Source organism: Panthera onca, chromosome D3, assembly GCF_046562875.1.
Source record: "Panthera onca isolate mPanOnc1 chromosome D3, mPanOnc1 haplotype 2, whole genome shotgun sequence".
In the NCBI taxonomy this organism is placed as follows: Eukaryota; Metazoa; Chordata; class Mammalia; order Carnivora; family Felidae; genus Panthera; species Panthera onca.
The window spans coordinates 3,461,557-3,485,501 of NC_138350.1; the positions used below are offsets into that span (position 1 = coordinate 3,461,557).

A 23,945-nucleotide genomic window follows, 5' to 3' on the forward strand; every position below is an offset into this window, starting at 1 on the left:
GTGTAGGAGGAAGAGCTATAAAGGCCACTGTTGTGCTGGGAGACCAGAGCAGGATGGACTCCTGGTCCGTGGTCCCCAGCGGCGTGCGGGGCAGTGGGGACATCAGGCGCTGGGGTCCACAGCAGGGTACATCCCCCCACACAGAGCCAGATCTGTGGCACCGAGCTTCTGAAGGACTTGTTCTCCAGGAGGACCGGTCAAGGTGGCTTCTCTGTGTCTCCCTCTCTCTCTCTCTCTGTCTCTGCCCCTCCCCTGCCGACACTGTCTCTGTCTCTCTCTCAAAACTAAATATTGGAAAAAATAAAAATAAAACAATAAAAATAAAATAAAACGGGGCTTCTCCCAGAGCAGAGCAGGTAAGAGAGTCCTCGTCCTCCGGATTGGGCTCAGGCCGCGATGCCCGGAGCTCGCTTTCTCCCGGAGGCAAGGCAGGTGGGAGCATTTCCACCCTGCATCCTCGAAGGCATCCATAACTTTGCAGGCGGCACACAGGTGCGAGCAAAGGGCATGACTAAGCTTTAAGGAACAAAAACGATTCATTTTTTTGTGGCTTTTGTGTATTTTCATAAAAAGAAAGAAAGGCAGTTCCTTGGTGAACATTGCTCCTTAGAGATAACTGTATGTCACCGAGTCTGGTGTCTGGCCAGCCTGGGGCACCCCGTACCTAATCCCATGTGTGAACCCAGCATGCCAGCCTCTCCCCGCTTCCTGCCCCCTCCCCATGCAACAGAGCCACGCACTCAGGGTCAGGGTGCCCCCCCCTCCTCCTCCTCGGCCGACAGGATTCTGAAAAGCATCTTAAATCAAATGATATATTGAAACACCAAGAGAGCAAAGGCTCTGAAAGAAGCTTATAATTAGGACGGTGGTATAATTTATTGCCTGCGCTGGGACGTCTCTAGGAGTGGAAAAAGGGGGCATAAATAATTAGCTGGGACAACAGGCATAAATAGGGCTGCAGCACATGTGGTTGACAGGTGAGCCATTCAGTTACCTAGTTACTGGTACTTTTATGGACAAGAGTGATTCCATGCCCATTTAAATAGTGTTATATGACTAGATATTATCTCTTATTTAAAAAAATCATTTATCTGAACTTGGAGAGCCACTATTAATAATATGGAAAAACAAATGCAATTTTGCATCAATAAACAAAATCAAAAGTGCCATGAATCATAGAGGAGCATAGACTTGTTTGCAGAAGACACATTCCGCCCCCTGCCCCACCGCCCCGCGCTTTCTGGTCGTTTAAGAAGGCAGAGTTGATGGCAAAGTTGCATGGAAGCCAGGGCTCAGAATGTTTGGGGTGTAAGAACACTGCTCTGGTATGCATCGTCTTTCTCGATATTTGGGCTGAGTAGTACTTGGCAAGTCCCCTCCTAGTACTTGTACTTAGCAAGTACAAAGCAAGTTGCTTTGGAGTCGAAGAATACGGCTCAGCCGTAGCCAATGTTGACAGTGCGTGCAAATGACTGGGGGCTAGGGAGTAAGTACGGTGACAAACAGCGGTGGGTCAGGTAGTCCACGGTCTCCATTGTCCCGGCGGCATGGTGCTCTTGACTGGGATATCTACGGTCGCTCGCCTTTTCAAAAAGGGCGAGCAAGAGAGATTTCTGGAATAGCTAAGCTTGCGATCTTCCCAGGCCGTGAGTGGCTCGTGTGTCCAGCGGGAGGCGAAAGGGAAGAGAAGCCCACGCGTTGGCTGAAAGCAAGCGTCTGAAGCTGTCTCGAGAGCTGTTGATATTTACTCTTTAAAACGGGCGTTCTCGGAACTTGAAAAGATAATGAGGTACCTGGGATTTCTAACGGGATTTGATTATTTGCAGTGACAGGAGCTCGCCCCGCAATCCCACCCGTACGGAAGTATCTGGAGCAGGTTGAAGAGGCTCACGAAGAATGATGCCCGGTGGCCTACTGTGGTGAGTTGATGGGCATCCAGATGAGCGGCTCCTTCGTGAAAGGAATCCTCCAACCTTGGCTAGTATCTGGCTACAGGGCCAAAAAACCCAGCATGAATGTAGCAGTGACTATTTCAGGAAAAAAGGTGGCCCCGCTGGATGAACGCTTAGGCCTTGCCCCTTGGCTCTTACGCGGTTTCCCATAAGTTTCCCCACACAAGAGCCAAGGGGCAAAGCCTAAGCATTCAAAAAGAATTTCTCGACCAACTGTTGTTAACCTGAAATACAGAAGGTTATATAAACAGTATCAAATCCAAGTATGGGATAGTTCAAATAGTTTGCTGCATCGTCTTTTAAATATTTATTTATTTTGAGAAACAGAGAGCAAGCAGGGGAGGGGCAGAGAGAGAGAGAGGGAGAGAGAGAGAGAATCCCAAACAGGGATGCGGGGCTTGAACTCACGAACCGTGTGATCATGACCTGAGCCGAAGCCAAAAGCTGGTGAGCCACCCAGGCGCCCCCTGTTGTATCATTTTTAGTCAAAGCTTTATCTTTGTGGCTTTTTAGGGATTCCATTCTCAAACCAGAGGATTCATTAAGGGGAAACCTCTGGGAATTGTAATTTTCCTTTAATTAGGATTTTTCATGGGCTAAATTACCAATTTCTTCCAGGAGTTTTTACCTTCTGATTCCAGATTTCAGATATCCAGCTTATGCTAAACGACATGTTTCAGAGAAGTTTTGCCCCCATAATTAATTATTCTATTGCCTTTTATAAGTTACTCCCATGTATAAAATGTAATATACTTGGAAATGCATATATATATATATATATATATATATATATATATATACACATATATGTCCTGGGAAATGTTTAAAACTTCCTCCAACAGTGACATTTGCATGATACCAAAATGCATTTTCAGATACCTTATTGAAAATGCTGTCCCCCTCACATTCTGTTTTGCACCATACTGTTAAAATGGGTTGCAGAGAAACAGAAACTTAAAATCAGTATTTGAATAGAAACAAAACAAATGTTCATCAACTGCTGAATGGATAACAAAATGTGGTGTATTCGTGCCATGGAATATTACTCAGCCATTAAAGGGATGAGCCGTGAAGACAAGGCAAAGTGAAACAAGCCGGGCACAAAAGCCACATAGCGTGTGTTCCGACGTGTATTCCCATCCTGGATGGTCAAATCCAGAGAAACAGAAAGTAGGTAGGTCATCACCCAGGGTTGGGGTCGCGGCGAAAGACGGCTACTGGGTACACGGTTTCTGTCTGGAGTGATGAAAATGCTCTAAAATAGGGTTTTGTGATGGTTTCCCAATTCTGTGAACATACCCATAGCTGGTGAATAGGGTTGTATATTTTATTTTTCTATTAAGTCTAAAATTTTAATTCCAGCGTAGTTAACATACAGCGTCATACTAGTTTCAGGGGTACAACGTAGCGACTCAACGCTTCCCTAAGCACCCAGTGCTCATCCCAAGTGCATCCTTGATCCCCGTCACCTGTTTCCCCATCCCCCACCCCCCTCCCCTCTGGAAACCATCCGTGTGTTCTCTGTAGTTAGGAATCTATTTCTTGGTTTGTCTCTCAGAGTTGTAGATTTCCAAAGGGTGGATTTCATGGTATGTGAATCCCATCTCACTGAAGACTTTGTTTCGCCCACGGGAGGCACTGATGGGCGGAGGACAGACTGGGAGAGGGGAGGAAGACAGAATTAGGTATTTCCTGCTTTGCTATCTCGGGCAGGTGGGGTTTTCCGCAGCCCCTGACTCTCCCCCAAGCCCCATCTCCCACTTGACCGGCGCTTTGTCGTTCTAGCTCCCCTGGGTGATCCTGGGATCCAGTGACATCACTTCCTTCCTGTGTCCTTCCATCCAGGAAACGCGCTGGGAACTAGCAATGGAACAGTAGAAACAGATCCTGCCCTACGCACGTGGGACTTAACGGTCTAATGGATCAGTGTCATCACATTTAAAATTAAAATCCCAGTGGATGTGGTGCTCAAATGGCACCTGTGGTCATGCCGTCCTTTGACATTAAAACAAGAGGAGGACGTTCCCTTCTCCACGGTCTCGGGGACGTCCAGCGCCCCCAGGTGTTCGCAAAACCCCAGGGGGTTTGTGCCCGTGTTCTAGAAGCCAGGGTCTCCACCATCTCACGTATCTGAGCCCCCAGGCTGTCTTACTGTTGTTCTGCTCTAGATCGGGATCTGGCAATGTTTCCATCCCTCCCTGCCCCCCACCCCCAAATCCACCGGAGTCACGTCCACGTTAGGCAAACTTGAGCAGAGCTTTGAGCAGCCCATGCCCCACCCCCACCCCCGCCTTCGGCTCAGAACGTCCTCTTCTGCCCCAAGTTCAGAGGCCTTCAGCTTCACTGCTGTCGTACCCTTGAGATATCCTTGACGGGCGGGTGGCAGGGTCTCACTTCCCACTGATTTCTCCATCCAGAAAGACCCCCCCCCCCAACACACACACACACAGCACAAGAAGTGATGTCACCAACACCTAGCTCCACGCGGCAGAGTTTGGTGAGAACGCTAAGAACCTGCTGAAGTTTGGCAGTTATCGCCCTCTGGAGCTCCTGGGATTCGGCCCCTGTGATGCTCCCTGGCACGAACTCATGAACACACAACCCCCAATTCCGCTGAGATTACCCATGAAGGAGACGTTTCACGTGTGGACTGGGAGTATCTTGACGATACTCAGATTTCATAAACAATCTATTTCATTACCTTCCACACTGCTTGGCCTACTAAATCATTTGCAGCCCGCAGCCCTGACAACTCGAGGAACTTTCTGAAACAAAACGGTCAACGTCCCATCTGTCGTGTATTCACTCTTACCTAGGTGGAAGTCCAGAAGCTACTTTTGTACTGTTTTCTTGCAAACAATCCATAATTCATAATTAACACCGCCTCGGAATATGACAAAGGGCTTGTTGCTGGCGAGTGGAATTGTTGGCGTGAATACAAAGCAAATTTTTTTTTTTTCTCTCTCTCTCTCTCTAATTACAGGTGTTGGTTTTCTTGTTTCCTGGGCGCTGGTTTCCAGAGCCATGGAATTGCTGATGGCAATTTGATATGGGAAAAGAATGAAAAGCTATCCCATGATGGGTGGAAGATAGAGTTTAGAGAAATAAATGAAACGTGTGATTAAGTCATGGAGAGCTACAGGGAGAATTCATGTTGCTTAATTCAGCAAAAAAAAAAAGAAGAGTTTGTGCTCTGTGGTGTGGTGATTGGCGGCAATGTAACTTATGGGAAATAACGTAAAATCTACATGTTTATTTTGCGCACACGGGCAGGTAAATTGGAAGTTCTGGCAAATCCACAAGTTCCTAAGTTTTTTGCGGCTGTCTTGAGTACACGCGGGATATATGGACGTCCAACCTTCCCTTCCAATGGGTCTGGCAGCCAGCCGGGGTGATAAGCAGGAACATGGCAGCAGGTGCGATGCTGTGAGAGGTCCCGACGCGCTCCCCGAAGGGGACGCTCAACATCCTTGAAGAGAAGTGGGAACATCTCCCAAGTATTTGACTGTCAAAGGAAAACGTTTATTTAAGCCTCAGAGAAGGTGACAAGCATCCCATTAGGAAACCGTTGCCCCTACAACCAATATTCCACGTTAGAAAACAGAATATTGACTTCTAACATTTTGTTTGAAGAAATACAGTCATTCGGGAATAACTACACCCAACACTGTTTCGTGTTTAGAAGCTATGGCGTGCTCCGGCCAGGTGATTCTTCAGATCTGGGGAACAGGACAATTTTAACACGCATACAAGTGGCATCACCACTCAACAGACCATTTTTGAAGCACCTGTGAACACTGTGATCAGTATTGTATTTCTTTAAAAAAAGGCACCAAAACGACTCTCTCATTAAATGTATTAGTTCCAGCGTTCCTGGGAACAGACGTGAGGCTGGGATCAGCCCTGACTTCCCGGGTCACCGTGAGCTGTGGCATCATTCCTGTGCAGCCGTGTCCCCAGCTGGCCCCGCTGAGAGCCGCGTCCCAAGAGCTGCAGGGCCAGGGCGGAGGCTGGGGCTGAGAACTCACCCACCGGCTGGCGGGTTGTGCTTCACGAAGCTCATTCACCCTGCACACTCGGAGGCGCCCTCTTCTCCATCGTCCTCTCTAACTGGTGGGGAGGGAGGCTGTCCTTCCTCACTCCCTGATGGAGGAGGAAGGTTTCGCTCCAGAGATGATGAGGCCGCCGGGGGCTCCAGGCTTCTGTCTGTGGGCTCCCTTGCACTGCTGTGTGCTCACAGATGCCACAGCCCATCCGCATGAGCAAACATCGGACACGCCTACCTTCACCCCAACTTCCTGGTACTGAACCCCCCCCCACCAGCCTTCCAGCCCATCATCAGTGGATTCCTTCCGAAATCAGGCCCACCAAACTCTGACGGAGGCCCAAAACATGCCATTCTTTTTTTCTTTACCCAACGGGCTGATTTTTTTTATTTAATGGTGAAAGGCCAATACGAGATTATAGAAACTGGGCTGTATTTCCAAGGCTCACATTCTCTGAATTAATGCTTTAAAAAAATTCTCTTACCGTTTATTTATTTTTGAGAGACACAGCATGAGCAGGGCAGGGGCAGAGAGAGCGGGGGACCCAGAATCCGAAGCAGGCTCCAGGCTCTGAGCCGTCAGCCCAGAGTCCGACGCGGGGCTCGAACTCACAAACCGGGAGATCATGACCTGAGCCGAAGTCGGACGCTCAACCGACTGAGCCACCCAGGCACCCCTCTCAATTAATACTTAACACATGACAATAATTTTTACGTGCTTGTGCTAGCTATGTATATAATTCTGCCACTTAGATATTGATTCACAGCATATCAATAAAAGCGTTGCTGAATTTACTGTATGTTGCCTCGCTGCTGGAAGTTCCTATACGGCACTCTCAAAAATCCATCTAAAAAATGAAACATGTAGCCAGACATCCAGATGGTTGCTCCCAATTTTCCATCCCAGGGTGAAGATATCTGCAAATACCCCAGATGTTTGCACACTGCCAGCACCAGTAGCTGAAGCGGCCTGGGATTGCTCATGACATATTTTCCGCCTAACTGCTCTTTGTCGTGGTCTTCCTTCCTTTCTTTTCTTTCTTGTTCTTCTTTCTTTTGGAAACAAGATAGCAATCACCGTGGAAGTAAGATAAAAACTGAGTTTCTAAGTATAAAGGGCAAGTTTTGGGAAAATGAAAGCAAGGCTATATAGCTTTAGAGAAAAAGGCTAAAGCCGATGGAGTGAAACAGTGGGTGACTTCAGAAAATGCAAACAGTGTCTGTAAAATAAGGCTTGGCTGGCTTATCATTCACGAGGGTAGATCAACCGTATTTAAAGTGCAACGTTCCCTTGCTGTCTTCTCCTCTTTCTCATAGACCAGAGGCTGAAACAAAAAGGGGAGGGAGAGGAGGATGGAGGGAGGAAGAGACGGAAGGAAGGGAAGGAGGGAGGAAGGGAGGAGGGAGGGAGGAAGGAAAGAAGAAGGGAAGGAGGGAAGAAAGGAAGGAGTGAAGAAAGAGGAAGCAGATATAGAAGTCTGAGATCTCTGCTGCTTTAGAATGCTGCGGACGGACCCTGAGTTTGTTCATTCAGGCAGAATCTTTCACAAAACCGGCCAGCGGTGTGTGGCAAAGGTGGGGGGCCGGTGCAGGGTGGTCCTTTCCCTCCCTCCCAAATGGCTCCTACCATCACTTTGGATCGATCTTCCCCGTAAGGCATAAATCCAGAAGGACAAAGAGAAAGAGAGACTTCAGCAGCAAAAAAAAGTGGAAGGTAAGCTAAACCATACTCCCACAGGGAAAGGCCGAGCCGCAACGGGTTTATTCCAAAGCGGCCCCCAAAAGTTCAGGAATCCGAGGCACCAGGTGTCTCTGGGGCAGCTGCACGGGCAGGGTCAAGGACAGGGCTGGGCTCCGGAAGCTTGGTCCTTTCTAGGGCGTGCAGCTGGGAGGTGCGCTCTCCCCAACGCAGGCAGAACAGGTGATTTCTTCCTGCAGAGGCCAAAACGGGAAGCTCAGGGCACCTGAAGGCAAGTATCACAGTTAACAGCAGCCGCAGCCTCCCCAACCCCGAGGAGACAAGGCTCACCTCACCGGCCTGGTTCCAGCGTCACAGTGGCCAGGCCACGCCTTCCTGGCAGGTGCTCATAAGCTCCACCCCTAAGGAGTTTGACCCGCCAAGGGGGCGAGGCACGTAGAAACTGACCTGGGGGTTCTTCAGTGAAACAGTCCAGACCAGAAATTATTTTAATACAGGGGAGACCTGAAAAATAGATAAATGTCCCATAGGAAAGCATTATGTGCTCAATTTTTTTTACTGTTTATTTGAGAGAGAGAGAGAGAGCCCAAGCACAGGAGGGGCAGAGAGAGAGGGAGACGGAATCCGAAACAGGCTCCAGGCTCTGAGCTGTCAGCACAGAGCCCAACGTGGGGCTCGAACCCGTGAACCTTGAGATCATGACCTGAGCCAATGTCCGACGCTTAACTGACTGAGCCACCCAGGCACCCCTCCTCAATTTTGAATGAAGGCTTCAATCCCTAGAATGTCCAGGCATTTTTAAACGATAATCCCCATCACCCCAATTCTATTTAATATGGGTTGAACACTGTTTATGGAGACGTCAATGCTATGCAATATGAATCACCCAATAAACAGGTTTCTAGATGCAATAGAATAAAATATCGAACGCTGTTCACCAATCAAAACCCTTATAAAATCTTGTAAAACCTCTGTCAAGAAAATGCACCAAACTCACTTTATGACCTGCTCTATTAGGTATCAAAATGTTTGCATATTTAAAGGCTTTCCTGGTAGAGAAAATCATTTCTTTTTCTTTATGGGTCATTTAGTTTTCTGCATGTTAAGTTAACAGGAGAAAAAAAGAAGCTGACATTTATTCTAATATGTTACTTGATATAAATATGTATGAGTCTCAAAGACATTCCTCCCAGGAAGGCAGGTTGTGTGAACTCAGAATGTTTGTTCCCTGCAGGCACCAGGAAAGGTTGTTGTAATATCTTCATAACCCACCCTTTCCCAAAAAGGTCAACCCGGAAGCCCCTGTGGGTAAAAATTCTAGTTCAACTGTTCTCTCTCAGGTTAGCCGGGTCTTAATCTCTTACCCCATTTTAGGAACCAAAGGACTATCTTAAAGGGTTGAAAAACATGTTAAAAGGTCACATGTGTAACTGTTAATGTCACTTTTTAAGACTGGGATCCTTTACAATCCATAAAAGCACCGATTTATTCTCTGATCTTTTGTACTTGGGCTGGAAAGGGAAGTGATGGTGGCATTTTGAACGTCCTGTAAGTGATGAGCGTTGGCCTCAAGACAGGCTCATGATTAAGATCTTGCGTTCTGGATTTGGAACCTGGGTATAAATCCTGGCCTCACCACCCTCTTGCTCTGTGACCCAGGGGGACTTGCTTATATATCCACACCTTCTGTCTTCAGAGCAGGGGACCCTATGTGGCCTCCAGTCCTGTGAGATCCCAGGGTCTTTCCAGCTTTTTGTGAAAATAGACCTCGGGGCACAGATATCGTGGTGGATGCAAGTTCGGGCCGAGGTCAGTGTTCGAAGTTCCCTGCTCCTTCTGCTCTCCTAAGCTTCCATGAGCCAAATTGAGTGATATTTGGGGATAACTGTATCTGAAAAATTGTTGAAATATCTCTTAGTCCCAGGACAAATTAAAAATGGCAGCCATTAGGGGCGCTGGGTGGCTCAGTCGGTTGGGTGGCCGACTACAGCTCAGGTCATGATCTCACGGTCTGTGAGTTCGAGCTCCGCATCGGGCTCAGTGCTGACAGCTCGGAGCCTGGAGCCTGCTTCGGATTCTGTGTCTCCCTCTCTCTGCCCTTCCCCCACTCACACTCTGTCTCTCTCAAAAATAAATAAACGTTAAAAAAAAAAAAAAAGAAAGAGTAGGGGCACCTGGGTGGCTTAGTCGGTGAAGTGCCCAACTTCGGCTCAGGTTGTGATTTCACAGTTCGTGAGTTTGAGCCCCGTGTCGGGCTCTGTACTGACAGCTCGGAGCCTGGAGCCTGCTTCGGATTCTGTGTCTCCCTCTCTCTCTGCCCCTTCCCTGCTTGGTCTCTCCCTCTCTCTCTCTCTCTCTCTCTCAAAAATAATAAACATTAAAAAAATTTTTTTTTAATGGCAGCCATTAGCCTTACGGAGGGTCTGGTCAAACTGGTGTTTAGTCTCTCCCAATCTGCAAAATTTCCGTGTCCAGAAGATGGAAAAATGTAGCTTTGGAGACTGACGTCTGTGTGTCACAGAATTTGCTGATAAGCATTCCACAGGAAAATAAAACTGGAATTGTATGAAAGATTAAATCTGTATTGTACTGGGGCGCCTGGGTGGCGCAGTCGGTTAAGCGTCCGACTTCAGCCAGGTCACGATCTCGCGGTCCGTGAGTTCGAGCCCCGCGTCAGGCTCTGGTCTGATGGCTCGGAGCCTGGAGCCTGTTTCCGATTCTGTGTCTCCCTCTCTCTCTGACCCTCCCCCGTTCATGCTCTGTCTCTCTGTCCCAAAAATAAATAAAAAACGTTGAAAAAAAAAATTAAAAAAAAAAAAAATCTGTATTGTACTAATGAGCACTGTTTAATCTGTCATCGGCATGCATTTTCTCAATAGGCAAGGTTTTTACAACATTACAGAGGAAAGTAAAAAGAAACACCACCAAACGAGGCTGCGTGGCCTTTGGGAAATGGTCAAGCCAATGGCCATCCTCAGCTGAAAGGCTGTGTGTCACCTGCCAGGCTGTTCACAGGCAGGACCGGATTGATCGCGTTAGGTTTGGAAATTTATCACCACGGACTCCCTGAAAGGAACCTCCCCACTCTTGCCACATGGTCACAAATGATGGGTCCAGAATAAACACCTGACCTCAGCCAGGCCAATGAGATTCTCTCTCCTTCAAAGTCCATCCATCAGTTTCCCGGCTTAGTTTGTACCAAGGACCCCAAAGCCAGGAGGCAGCTGAGAAATCCTAACAGACAAAACGGAATGCCAGCACGAAAAAAAATGGACAACATGAACAGTAATGGCCCAGACTCCTTCAACATACGCCACATCCCTGACCCCGTTCTACGCGCTTCAAACATTGGTCGATTTAAGCCTCCCAACAACCTGCCATGTAGGTATTTTTAGAACCATTTGACACATGAGGGAACTGAGGCACGATCTGGAAAGGAAAACACCAGAGAAAGAACAAATAATAGATGCCATTTGGTCCCAGAGAAAGAGAACGATTCATCAGCTGCTAACGATCCAAGGTCTCCGCGGGATGAAATGGATACAATCATGCTTGGCGTCTGGACAGTGTTCCGGGCCGTTGTCCCTGGAAGGCAGATCCCCCCCACCGCCCCCCCACCGCAGGCTGAGAGGGGGGTTGGTGGGGGGCTCCAAGCCCTCTGGCCACACGTGGGGCTCTGTGAAATGCTCTCCGCCTCCCACCCCTGCAGGTCCTGAAGAAGGCGGGCTGACTCACACCCCGGGGGTGGGTGGGGGGGGGCAGGGGGATGCCCATCCCCCTCCCCAGCTGGGCACAGGACAGAATTTACACCGCACGGCCTTTCCTGTGCGTCTGATGCACGAATGCCTCGCCTCACTGCATCTGGGAAGCCTGCCTTTGAGCCTTCCCTGCACATCCTGTTTATTTCGCCAGGGCCTTAGCGCCACCTCCCCGCTTCCTGGAAACCGACCTAACGCCATCCAGACAAGATGTCACGAAGGTGTCACTTGAATGAACTGTGATCCCGGAGCTCGAAAGGTTGAGAAATCTTGCTGCCGAAGGCGATTTCCTCTAACAGCCCCATAAAGTGGACAGCGGGATGGATAGCTGGCCGTAAAAGGGCCAAGCTGCAGGTTGCTGGATGCAGGGGAATGATGCCTGAGGCCGCCCCGAGATCTTACGCCACGGGGAGGGAGGGATTTCTTGAGGACCAAGTGGCTCCCCCAAAGTCCATCTTGCTGAAGAAGTAGGTCTCCAGCAAAGCCCTCTGGAGGGCAGCAGGGGCGACACTGACCCAGCCCCCAGTGTTTTACTGAATCTGTGCACCGACTGTTTACTGCGAGGCACAGGTCTGGGCACGCGGACGTAGCGGGGAGCAGCGGACACAAACAGTCCCGTCTCCACGGAGCTTCCATTTGAGAGAAGACGGAAACGCCAGTAAAGCAGCAAAACAGACTGTATGTACGTCAGATGGACACAAATACAGACAAAAACAGCCGGGAGGGGGATCGGGATTTTTGCGGGTGCAGACTGAAACTTGAAATGACGTAGCTTAGGAAATGCTTCCCTAAGAAGGTGATCTTTGAACACCTGGCGGGTAGAAACACAGAAAGGGCAACTAATAAATATGATCACGAAAAAAATACTAAAGATGATCAGGAAAACAGCAATAATACCCGTGAACGTCTGTATAGGACTTACTCTACGCCAGGATGTGTCCTCACAGCTTATCTCAGTGATTTTTCACGTACAGGTGAATAAACCCACGGGCAGAGAGTTAAGAAGCTCGTCCAAGGTCATCCCGGTGTTGCCCCCGCCGGTCTGGCCCTGGGGTCCGGGCTCCCAGCACCGTGGCCGATGGCTGGCGGTCCCCCGGGTCATACTGTAGGGAGTGCATGCGATTGTGTGCCCGACCTCATGTAGACAGGGCTCCCATCGCCCCAGTGGCTCGAAAGTCATTTCCTTCTTGCCCTCCACGGTGGGACAGGTGACAGGAATAGGACCCGCGTCTCAGGGCTGCGGGGGAGCCAACAGGAACAAGAGGTATAAAGCTCTGGAAGGAGTGGGGGACACGTGGTAACTGCTCACTAAAGAACGTCAGCGTGATGATCGTGACCTTTCAGTTGGGGGGCGGGTTGTGGGGGAAATAATCAGAGCCAACACGGACCGCCACCTCCGGGGAGGCTTCCATGATGACTTTCCTACACTTCTCATTTGGTCGGCAAGAGGCTGTCCCTCCAGGGCGGAGACACGGGCCCTCCTGTCCCCAATCTCCACTGGGGACTGACGGGAGGTCCAAATGGGAGGAAGAGTTAAGGAGCGTGGAGTCCTGGGGCCACTGTGTGGCTCCGATCACAGGCAAGAGAAGGCGGGGGTTCGGGTTGTTGATATTGGAGACAGCATTCGGATTCCTCCAGCTCCCTCCGCAAGGAGGACGCATACGTCCTCCGGCTTGAAAGTCCAGCACGAAGCCCTGTGGCCTCTGGGCGTACTCGCTTGGTAAATACCCACAGAAAGAAAATGTTCGCCTACAGCGGGGCCGGCAGGCAGAGAGAGGAAAGCTGGAGAGGCTCACCCTTAGTGTGAACAGTGCGGGACCGTGAGGACATGTGTTACGCTCCCCGGGAAAACCCACTTTCTTTCACCTGTCTGCACGCACTCGTGAGTAGTCCCGGATCTCCCCAGCAGCAGCCTCTGAAAAGACAGCCAACTTCATTGACTGGGAAACTCCAAGCCCAACCACCGACAGGCACATTCGAGGGAGGAAGTGTCTCGTGCAAGGACCCGCTGGCGTGGCCACCCTGAACGATGGAGAAGCAGCCGCCTCTCCGCGGCGCACGGGGGGTTCGGGCGAACCGTCAGCCCGTTTTTTCTCTGACTGACGTGCTCCGCTTTCCGTTCTTTGTGACTTCTAGGAACGGGGTATGTCATTTGAGCCGATTGCCTGGACGCATTTCCCCCTTTACCTCTCTCTTGGGCAAAATTCTGAGTGAATCGCAACCCGATGGCCAGTTGGGTCCTTTGTCGCCGAAGGAGTGTGCTTATACGGATGTGAGACGAGACGGCTCCGCTGGGATGCCTCCTCTCTGCGCTGTTGTGGATGCGGAGACAAACAGCATCGGTTGTGCTCTTCACGTTCAGCAAACGGCCTCGCAGCGGCCCCCGGGCACACATGTGGGTTCAGGCTAGCGTCCCAGCCTCCCAGCCTCCGTGCAATTCTGACCCACGGGCTTTGGACGTGTCCCACGCGACCCGTGAGCTATCTGCCTGTGCCGATCCAACAACACGCACGCACAAATCTAGGATGATCGGAATAGCCAGATTCAGGGATTCGGGACAGCTGGTTTACCGGCCGTGCTGTGATGTGGCCCCCCCCCGGGGTCCCCTCTGCCGTTGGCAGTCGTGGTGGTTCTGCACCGGTGGGGCGTCTTGCCGTCGGAGTTAAACACAACTGAGCCAATCAATACGCTTATTGTTCTGGGGCCCAAGTGTCTCCAACTCATAACATCGCTTTCGCTTCTCCTAATAAACGAGGGTGTTATGAGTTTGCACGGCCCTGCCCGGGCAGGATGCCCCCGGCACTGCGGGAAGACGGAGGAAATAAGAGCCACGTTCTGGGAGCACTCCCTTGACGTGCCTTTTCATTTCACCAGTCACACCCCAGCAGCGCCACGAATATCACGCACTTCTGTGAAGCTCCATAACCCATCCGATAAACGGCAGGAGGCGCCTCCCCTCAGCCCTTCTCGCTTAGGATCTTCTCGAACACGTTTCTCCCCCAACTCTTCGCGCCGCGAATCCGCTGAAGGACAAACCTTTAAGAATCTGAAACTCACCGGGAGCCGTCCTTCGCTGGTGGCCCAGCAACCGCTGGCTCTGGTGGTTTCCACTCGGTCAGTTTAATCTGGACGTGAATGCAGAGGTTTGCTGCCACCGCCACTAAAATGAAACTGTAAACCTCTCCAAACAGACTTGGAGAGCCCGCCCTCGGAGCGCGTTCACGCCGCTGGCTCGCTTCGTGTTTTTCCTGCCCGGCAGCTGGGCGCAGGGGAGGCCACGAGGCCGCTCACCTCCTTTCATCGGAAAGGAAAGCCCCTTCTCCCACAGTCTCATCTGGGACCAAAACCCAGCCCGAGGGGGCATGTGCTCCCGTCAAATAATAACCAGATCACAGGACCAGGCAGTCTTAACGTGGTCGTTCGCTGGCAGGGAAAACAGACTCTTGCAAAAAAGAGAAACATTCAGAAGTGACGATCAGTCTGCGGGCTCATCACCTCTGCTCCGTGAGCCCTGAAGGGGTGCTAGCCGCCTGGCACCCCTCATCACAGGAGGGAAGCATTCCGGGCTCTGGGAAGAAAGTGGTCACCGAAGCCTGTGTTCCGGGCGGGGAGAAAAACGCTGTCCATGGAGCTGACGAGGAATAAGAAGATGTGGTTCTCGCTCTCTTTCCTTTTTTCTTCTTTTTAAACTTTTTATTTCCACCCCTTGCCAACACCCCACTTAGCCTGAGGTCAGACAGAATTCTGCGTGGCAACCGAGCAAAACAGGCTTTCTGGACGGCAGACGACAGTCAGCAGACTGTGCTCAGGCTTTTACGGAAGTGCGAGGTGGTCTCAACTCTGCAGCAAGAGCAGGGAGGCGCAGCAACGACCCCGGCGGGAGCAAGGAGGGTGGCCGGTGTGTGCACTGTTACAGGCCGGGACGAGACAGGGACTGTTTTGCAAAGCAGGTGCTCGTGAAGTATTTTATGGATGAATGGATGGATAAGTAAATAAAGGCAGTGTGGTTCCACATTTATTTTTATTGTTTTCTTCCCTCGGCTCGTACATGTCTGTGTTACTTTTCTTACTGGTGGCTCAGCCCCACCACCGTCTTCCTCTTCTAAGCCGGGGCACTCCATTCCTGCATCCGTTCCCAAGGCCACCATCCGGGATGCCCGGTGCATCCTCCACAAGCTTCCCTCTCCCAGTTCAACCCAACCCACGCTTGTCTAGGATCTTAGCCTTATTCTAAGTTTCTCACTCCTGTAAAACTCGCGGTTCAGTCTATTTCCTCCGCAAATCCAAACCCCCGCTCACGCACACGCTAGAAGATTGTATCTACAATGAGGATATTTATAGATACTCACACTTACATAACTTATGTACTTTCATATTTATGTAATATATGATTATTAGTATGTTTATATTATATTATATATTGTATATAAATACATTTTATATATAAATATGTTATATTACATGTATAATTAAATACATAATAAATTTTATAAATATATAAATTATATAAATATAAGGTAATATATAAATTACAACATATAATGTATTATTTACAATATAACTATGTAAATATAAGATAATAAAATGATAAAAATTAAAACATAAATGTTAAATTATACCTATAGCTATATTACATGTAATATATATTTTATATATAAATATATAGATAATATCTATTTTAAACATATGTTATATAATCTGTACAATATATAATAAAATAGATATTATCTAAATAAATATATATCTATAGATATATTATATGTAATATATATGTTATATTATATGTAATACATTATATATAATACAGCTATAGATGTAATTTTTAACATATATATTTTAATTTAAAAACTTTTTTTAACATTTTATTTAATTTTTTGAGAGAGACAGAAAGAGACACAGCATGAGCAGTGGAGGGGCAGAGACAGAGGGAGACACAGAATCCAAAGCAGGCTCCAGGCTCTGAGCTGTCAGCACAGAGCCCAGTATGGGTCTTGAACCCATGCACACAAGATCATGACCTGAGCCAAAGTTGGACGCTCAACCGGCCGAGCCACCCAGGTGCCCCTATATTTTAATTTTTATATTTATCATTTATATTTATTATCTTGTATTTATGTATTTAAAATATAGATATGTAAAATATAATCATTTTTGTTTTATCAGAGTCCCCGCCCCCCCCCCACCAATTTCTAATCCAGATAATTTTTCCCTAGATTCTGCTTCTTAGAGATAAATCTTGAGCAGTTTCTAGGAGAGTTAGAATTTGTATTGATTAAGGGAAGCCCATGCTGGTGGTAGGCACGACAGGATAATCAGCGGAGATATCCATGAATAAGAGGCTAAATGTATTTAGCTGCAAGTAACCAACCCAGCATTCAGCAAACAGGTCCTCTAGCCATAGGGATACTTGGTAATTTTTCACTAAGGGGTCTAGAGGTGAACTCAGGATTGGTTCAAAATGCTGGAGATGTCAGCAAGGTCCAAGACTCTTTCCTTTGGTTGTTGTTTTTAAGTTTATTTATTTAGTAATCTCTACACCCAACATGGGGTTTAAACCCACGACCCTGACATCAAGAGTTGTGTTCTCTTCTGACTTAGCCAGCCAGGCACCCGGTTCCAAGGCTTTTTTTTTTTTGTACTCCCGTTTTCCATCATGGGCATATTGGTTTACTCAGAAGATGTGTACCTCATAGGATCAGGATGGCTGCCACGGCTCCAGGCATCAAGTCCTCATATCTCAATCTTAGGCATCAAGTTCCACAGGGCACGGTGTCTGCTGGGAGAAGAGAGAACCCCCCCCCCCACACACACAAAGTATAAGAGATCCTCTCATATTATACTTTCTTTTATTGCCAAAGAGTATTTCTCAGAGGACCTTTCTGTTGTCTCAGTGGCCAGAACTGGAATCCACGCCGCACCCCAGACCAAACTACTGGCTTAGGTGAAGGAGATCACGTGATTGTTTTAGAATAATGATGACAGATCCCCTGTAGGCATCCAGCGGTATCAGAAACAAAGTGGGGAGTGCACACTTTTGAGGTCTCACCTGATGCGCCAGACGGCCTGAAGGGTTTCAAAACTGAAGCTTCAGTAACTGAGATTTAATGCCACGGTTAACAACATGGCTCTCTTCCGGTACCCGCCGGGTCGTCCTAATCACATCAGAGTCTCCGTCTGCTACTCCTGAGTCTCTAACATCAGCCTGACACTTATTACCCTCCCTTACCCACGGAGAGGAAGCAGGACTCAGACTTCAAGTCTTAGGTGGACATTAGCATCTAAATACCACGGTTTGCTGTGTATGATGCATAACTGCCTTCCTCTTACAGCAAGTGATCGTGGTTTCCCATTTGCAATGAAGACGTCCTTTCCGTATGAAATATATGTGTTTAGGTTCAATAAACGTGTCTGAGGATAATTTTAAGTAGCACTGCTATGATTATATGTTGCATTACGGCAAATGTTCCATCACAGTAAATAAGGCAAAAGTCATCGATGTGGCACAAAATGCTGAAAATCAGGGAAGATCTGCCATCGTCGGGCAGAGTGTGAGAGGGAGCACAGGAGCGGAAGGCTCTTGGAGCACCGTGGGATTTACTCAAGAAAACCAAAACCAAGGGGCGTCCAGCTCAACTTCCCAGGCAACATCAGCGGGAATCCGAGGTCTTTGCCAGGACTGTGTTTGCGCCCACACCACCCTGTTACCTCAAAAACAGCCACAACAAAGTCTCCTGTCGCGATGAAGTTCATTAACGAACATTTACTACTCCATGGGGAAACCCTGTTTCCGAAAACAAGCTGATGGTTAACAATATATCGATTTCTTGACTTGAACTTCAGCGCTAACATACCAGAGGAGTCCACGAGCTTGTGGGTGTGTGTGTGTGTGTGTGTGTGTGTGTGTGTGTGGACACATCTAAGTACGAAACCACAGTTTACTAAAGTCACGGGGAGTAGAGCGATACTTCATACCCTCCGAAACTTTCCGTTTTGACCTAAACATTTCATACGTGCTTGTTATCATGAAAAGTATCAATTCTCTTCGCTCCGTATCACAACAGCGTTCCCCGGAGCGTGGGGACTCCCCACGGGTGGGGTGCTGTGTGACTTCACGCGATCCCCACGCGGGACTCTGGAACTTAGAATCACATGGTGAGAAATCTGATTTCCTTTTCAATTCTCTTTCAATCCCTTCCATTACAACAAGGGGGGGGTGGGGAATGTCATTTTGAGGACAGAACCCTTTACATTTGCTAATACCCACTTTAACCTGGAGAGAGACCCGGCCTTGAGCCCGAAACCTTTTGCAGGAGTCAGAATCTAACTAGAAAAGTGCGTGTTTACAGCAGATAGCTTTTGTTTTACTAGTTATCGGAGTCCCGACCAAAAGTACCATAATAATAGAGATTTTTAATTCCTCATGCGAGGAAGGCCGGGGGCGGGGGGTGCAAGGCCACTCCGGGCTTTTTCAGCAGCTAGAAAATGTCAGAGACCTTGGGCTGTGTGTATGTCTCTGCATTTCCACTGGCCTTTCCTGACCTACTGCGTAATGAGTGACTTCAAGCACAAAACCCTCAGACATTAGCCTTGGGAACATGATGAGTCAGGTGGTTAAGGTCACCCCTGGAAAGACGCGTTTATCTGGGAGCTCTCCTCGCTGGCTCTGAGCCCCCTGTCTCGGGGCCCAGGACTGTATCTCATGCTGACCTTGGTCCCATCACAGGCAAAGCGGGGAGTGGAGTCAATATGGCTCAGACTGACCAAGATTCTGCGATCCAGGCAGGGTCAAGGCTTCCTCGTGACCCCCGGGCCGACAGAGCTGTGTTTATCTTGCCCATTGTCCTGTCCCCACAAAAAACACACTGACTCCGTCCCAGAGAGCACAGAGCCTCTTCTGTCCTCAGAGCCCTCCTGGGCACCGCACTCTGGACCTGTCGTTGCCATTAGTATGGAAAGTGCAGCGTAAACGAAGGCATCCCCAGGACAAAACACAGGGCTGGCTCCTGACCCAGGACAGGCTGTGCACAGCTTGAGAGCCAGGACAGACAATTTCTCACTGCTCCCGGGCCCGACACTCCTGTAAAAGAGGAGGAGTTTTTCTGAAGAACTGACCGGTGTGGGTGGGTCTGAGCGTGACTGAGTGTAGGTGGCCCTCAGCATGGGGTCTCACGTCTTTGTTTTTCAAAGTAAACTCCAGTAAGGACTCTCAAGTCCACCTAAACCTGTTCCGCGCTGGATAATTTAGGGGAAGTTTTTTTTAAGATTGTTACAATTTGAATCACAAAATTTCAAAAAGAAACGTGACTTTACTGCGCATCACAATGGCTAAGATCACTCTAATGAGGCTGAACAGCATTGGAGAACAGCCCTTTTAATGATGAGGTAATGATGGTAATGAATCCTCATTATCCTTTTGGGTCAGCAGAAATGGGGGCTTGTTTTCATGTGTATTTTCCCTTAAGGTATAACACGCCCGTTTTTTACTCAGTTGGTACCATTCACTCGGATTGGCTTACCAGGTGTTTTGTTGAACTTCATAACATGACTCCATGAATTCTCAGGAATTTAATATTGGAGGCACCTTAACTGATAGGCCGATGACATCCTGAGCAACAGACAGGCGATTATATTTTAAGAAAAACATAGCCAGCTCGCAGGCTGCCACTAGTGAGCTCCAGTTATGCCCCAAGCTTTGTGCTGAAACTCGCGGCCATGACAGCAATCACGAGAGGGGCTCCACTTGACAGATGGGATCTCAAAGGACATTGAGGGGGGGCTTCTGTAGAGCTTTTCCTCCCTTGAATAAAAAAAGAAAAGGAAGCAAAAATCTTTTTAAAAAAAGGGAACAAAACAAAAACCATCTGCCTGTCTTTGAATGGAAATAAGGTAAGGATATGATTGATACCAGGAGCTCTGGCAGCCATCTTGTGACCATGAGGACAGGAGCCTCAGGATTAAGCGATATGCAGTGTGTACAGCAGAATGATAGAGCGAGCCGGGGTCCTTGGAGACCAGGGAGAATTGCTGAACCAAAGCTGAAACTGCCCATCTTCAGGCTTTTGGGTGTTTTAAACCTTTTTTGTTTATTTTTTAAGGAAAATATTTTGTTCTGTTATTTTAGAAAGATAGAGCATATAAGCAGTGGGGAGGGGCAGAAGGAGAGGAAGAGAGAGAATCCAAGCTGGCTTCACGTTTAATGCAAAGCCCGTCGCGGGGCTTGATCCCATGACCCTGTGATCATGACCTGAGCCGAAATCAAGAGTCGAACGCTCAACTGACTGAGCTACCCAGGTGCCCCTAAACCTTTTTTGTGTAAAACCTGGTTGAGTAATCTGTTACTGTTACAAGGCAGCATCAGAAGAGTCACAAAGGAGCTGACCTAAGTGTGAAATTCCAACATCTTTGATTTATGTGAGGAAGATAATCAAAGGGCTGGAGGCAACTTTTCCTGAGACCCTAAAAATGCAAAATATAGAACACTGTCCATGTCAGGTAAGCATGAAACCAGCCCAGTACAACAGTATCGTCTTTCCCAGAATGAGTTCCAAATGCTGTCTCCCCCCTGCGCGCCTTGGTGAGTGCTACTGGGTGTTCTCATGACACGAGTGGATGCATACCCCGGATGCTCTTACTCACGTTTCAGAACTCTCACCTGTATCTGTAGAGGGGTCGCTCCGTGAAGACAGACTGATGGCCGCAGACAAAACCAGCGATGTGAGGGACTCAGTGGGTGCAGGGGTCTGGCTGACCTCTTCCTGCCTCATGTGGCGGGTGCCCAGACCCTATACTACCAACTGTTGGAAGTTCCTATGAAATATACACACGTGGGCACAAATAAATGGAAAAATGCCCCATGTTCATAGGTGGAGTTCACAGACAAGTTCCTATCGCTATAATGCCCACATTACACCAAAGCTCTCTATAGATTCAATGCAATCCGTTCCAAAAGTCCAATGATATTTTCCACAAAAATAGTAAAAACAGTCCTACCATTTGTACGGAACCACAAAGGGCTCCGAATGGCCTAATTACTCTTGAGAAAGAACAAAGCTGGAGGCATCACACCTGATTTCAAAATATAGCACAAAATGATAGTAATTAAGCCAGTATGCCACTGGTATAAAAACAGAAATATAGACCAAAAGGACAGTATTGAGAGTCCCAGAAATAGACTCAAGCATATGTGGTCAAGTAATACTTGACAAGGGATCCAAGAATACTCAATGGCGGAAAGAGAGTCTTCAATAAAGGGTGTTGGGAAACTCGATATTCATATACAAAAGGATGAAACTGGAACTCTTACACACCCACAAAATCAACACAAAATGGATTAAAGACTTGAGTGTAAGACTTGAAACCATAAAAGTCCTAGAACACAGCATAGGGAAAAAGCTTCTGGACTTTTTCTATATGAAACCAAAAGCACATGCAACAAAAGCAAAACTCAGGAAGTAGGGCCATATTGGACTGAAAGCTTCTGCACGGCAAAAGAAACAATCAAAAATGAAAAAGCAAACTAAGAAATGGAGAATATATTGGCAAACCATATATCTGATTACAGGTAAGGGATTAATATCCAACATATATAAGGAACTCATACAACTCAATAGCCAAATCACTATCACCACCATCATCATCATCCAAGTTCAAAATGGCTAAAGGGTATGAGTAGACATTTTTCAAAGAAGACATACCAATGGCCAAGTACATGAAAAGATACTCAAAATCAATAATCACCAGGCAAATGCAAGTCAAACCACATGAGATATTATCTCACGCCTATTGGAACGTTTATTATCAAAAAGACAGATTACAAATGCTGGCGAGGATGTGGAGAAGAAGTAACCCTGATGTTCTGTGGGTGGGAATAAAAACTGTGACAGCCACTAGTCAAAATAGTATGGAGGGTCTCAAAAAATTAAAAATAGTATTTCTGTATATATATGTAAAGGAAATGAAATCACTATCAAAGGGATATCTGCTCTCTCATATTCGCTGCAGCATTATTCCCAATAGTCAAGGCATTGAGGCAACCTAATTGTCTACTAACAGATGAAAAGATAAAAAAAATATATGGCAGGTAGTCCAACGTCAGCACAGGTCATGATCTCGAGGTCTGTTGGTTCAAGACCCGCATCAGGCTCCGTGCTGACAGCTCAGAGCTTGGAGCCTGCTTCGGATACAAACGTACACTTCTTTCCGGTTCACAAATCTCCATCCCTTCTCAGAACCAGTTTGACAAAAAGCGCAGGCGTTTCCCGAGTGGGAGCCCCTCGCCCCGAGCTGAGTCTCCCCCTGCAGCCACGGGGGGGCGGACGCCCCCCTCAGACTGCCACGCCCCTTCTCTCACCGCCCGATCAGAGTCGCGATTCCGTTAAACAATCGCTGCCGGACAGGCCAGGAGGGCACGATGTGGGGCGCTTCAATGGGCTGGACTGTAGACGCCTTTTCCGCAGCGGCCACGACGAAAAGGGCTGGAAAACGCCGCCCGACCATCTCGCAGCCGAGCGGCGGCGGAGAGGTGCCTCCACGGGGGTCTCGGATGCGCGCGTTTCCTCCGGCCGCCGCGGGGGGTTAAAAATAACTCACTTCTTCCCCCAGCGATGAGCAGCCAGCCAGCCCCCCGCCAGGAGGCAGCCTCGTGGCCGCGCTCGGGGAAGCGCGTGCACATTATCAGTCCGACGAGGCGCCAAGCAATCCGGAGCCGCCCCCAGACCCGGCGGAGCCCCCCCCCCCCCCCCCCGGAAGGAGCGCTCGGAGCCCTTCCTCCTCGGGCTCCGGAGGTCGCGCTAACCGCGCCGCAACCCGCCGTGCTGATGATGAGCGCTTATCTGAGCCAGACAGTGGTTCGAGCCTGCGGTTTCGGGACCGCGTGAAACGCCACCGTGCCCCCCCCCCCCGCCGACCCCAGTGCGTCTTCCCCCGCCTCCTCGCGGGGGTGGGATTGGTGGGGTTGGCACCCGCTTTCAGGCAGAGCTAACGGGGTGGGGGAAGCGTCTCCACTCCAGGCAACTTGAGGTTTCCTCTGATTTGCATCTGTGGGAACAGCCCCAGCCCTCCCTCCGGCCAAAGCACTTCGTGGATGGCACCGGGGTGGCGCGGAGCCACCCGTGGGCTTCGGCACAGCCGTGCAGCCTCGCTCTCCATTTAGCATCTTGCTCCGGTCAGTGCAATGGTCGGTAATGACCTGGGAGTCTGCGGGCTTCAGTGCTGACCACGGATGTCTCAGGAAGGTTGGGCGAGTTACACCTGCTGGGTCTCCCCACTCACCACGGAAACGCCAACTGCAGTCCGACCTTCCCCAGGGGCCCGGGAAACGTCACAGGAAGCGCGTGTGCAATGCACTTTAAAAATTCCAAGTAGCTGCAAGATTTGAACGGACACTTCCTGCGGACCTGGGGTTGTGAGGCCCGCCCACCCAGGGAGGGCAGAGGCCAAACTCAGCCCCGTTGTGACCTCTTGGGGCCAGGGACAGCCGGGGACGGCCGGGA

The 23,945-nt window shown here is 48.9% G+C and overlaps 1 long non-coding RNA gene across 5 annotated transcripts; it reads right to left on the reverse strand.

The window, feature by feature from the left end:
- Positions 1 to 5,190: 5,190 nt before the first annotated feature.
- LOC132665261 (uncharacterized) lies at positions 5,191 to 14,762 on the reverse strand. Of its 5 annotated transcripts, none has more exons than XR_013551410.2 (4): positions 13,642 to 14,762; positions 12,377 to 13,369; positions 8,027 to 8,200; positions 5,191 to 7,929 (listed from the first exon to the last, which is right to left on the reverse strand). It is a non-coding gene; the product is annotated as an uncharacterized LOC132665261 (long non-coding RNA). The 5 variants fall into 5 exon arrangements; XR_013551413.2 differs by having other exon boundaries at positions 12,377 to 12,557; positions 13,251 to 14,762; XR_013551412.2 differs by having other exon boundaries at positions 12,377 to 12,691; positions 13,251 to 14,762.
- Positions 14,763 to 23,945: the final 9,183 nt, after the last annotated feature.